Genomic DNA, 1,705 nt, shown 5'->3' with positions numbered 1-1,705 from the left:
TCTCTCTGAAGTGTGCCCGCACGCGAAAGCTTATACCCGAATAAAAGTTTGTCGACCTTAAAGGTGCCCCCTGGACTCAAACTTTGTTCGTTCTCTCTCTCTCTGAGATAAACTCAATATTTATCTCCAGTGAGGACCCAAAGTGACTTACAACATCCTTCACCCCTTCTCACAACAGTCTTGTAAGGTAGGTTAGCAGGCCTGTGGCTACAGTGGGGCATTCAGGCATGCCCCTTCCCCTCCCTCCTTCCCCTCCCCTGCGGCCCCACAAAATTTCCCCATTCCCCACCAACCCAAAATTTCTGGCTACGGTTAGTCTGAAATTATGTGACAGCTTAAGATCACGGAGTGGGTTTTTATGGTTGTGTGGGGATCTGAATTGGGGTTTCCCGAATCCTAGTCTGACACTTACTATGGCCATGGTACTATGTCTATCCCCCCTATTTCCCCCCTATCTGTATCTGTAAGTCTCAGTCTCCTCTGAGAATCAGACGCATCACACTTAGGAGAGCTGTGCTCCTTGCTATTACAGACCACTTGCCATTTTTACTCAGGAATTATGAGGGGTGTGTTTGTGTGGTTATTATTATTAGCTATCATGATGCATCGCTGTGTGTGATCCAGTTCTTTAAAAATACACATATTTCCAAACTCTTCTTTTGTATGACCCCCGTTTGGATGAACTTTGAAAGTATTAAGGCATGGAGGGTGAGATTTGGGACTGGGGTTTCTAGCTGTGCCTCTAATTTTCATGCATTTATCTGACTTTCTCATATTGTCTTAGTGTTGCCAGGTTTTCTGGGGTGAAAGTAAGCTGTTATAGGGTACCAGTAAGAAAGTGCCCAAAGTGGTAACTCCCATTTCCTGCTTCAAGCCCTCCTGAGAGAGAGTGTACTGGTAAGAAAGTCAAATTATTCTCTCCTCTGCAGGTGTTCATTTTTTGTCTCAAGGCTTAGGCACTGGGGCTCATTTTAAGGGTATGTTGAAATCTCAGAGGCAAGCTAGCCCACACACTTGATGTCTTCTGTGATCTATCTTCTAGTACATTTTTGATCCTGCCCTTCTTTTGAGGAGCTCAGGTAGCATATACCATTCTCCCTGCCCTCATTTCATCTTTACAACCATCCTGTGAGGGTTAGGCTGAGGGTGCACAACTAACCCCAAGTCACCCAGCAAGTTTCATGACAGAATGGGGTTTTGAAAACAGGTCTTCTACATCCTAGTACAACACATCAAGCACTACACTATACTGCTAAGATTTAAAATTGTGCTTCTTTGTGGTAAGTACTGCGTATACACACTAGAGATGTGAGGCAGTAATGTGACTCTAACTACATTTTACATTTAGCACAGTTTCCATCTTTTTTTTTAAAAAAAATTACTTTTGGTAAATAGTCAATCTATATATCTAATAGCGAAGTTGCCCCTGGAGTGCGGATCGCTAAATCAGCGCTCTGGGGGCAACTGGGGGGCCGGGGGAGGTTTGTGCACACGTGTGCACAAAAATTAAAAAAGTTGAAAAAAATTTCGGGGGGATGTTTAAATCCCCCCGAAAGTGCAAGAACGTCGTTGCTGCCGCCGGAGCCGGGGGGTGGGGAGAGAGAGAGTGCGATGTGCCTCGAAGACGGTGGGGGGGGAGAGCCGGAAAGAGACGGAGCCGAGGCCCGCACTGCTTCCAAGCCGCACGGCTCTCGGATCGGAGCCG

The sequence above is a fragment of the Gekko japonicus genome, unplaced genomic scaffold, assembly GCF_001447785.1.
Source record: "Gekko japonicus isolate JY-2015 unplaced genomic scaffold, Gekko_japonicus_V1.1 scaffold226, whole genome shotgun sequence".
In the NCBI taxonomy this organism is placed as follows: Eukaryota; Metazoa; Chordata; class Lepidosauria; order Squamata; family Gekkonidae; genus Gekko; species Gekko japonicus.
Note: the sequence above shows the minus strand (reverse complement) of the source record.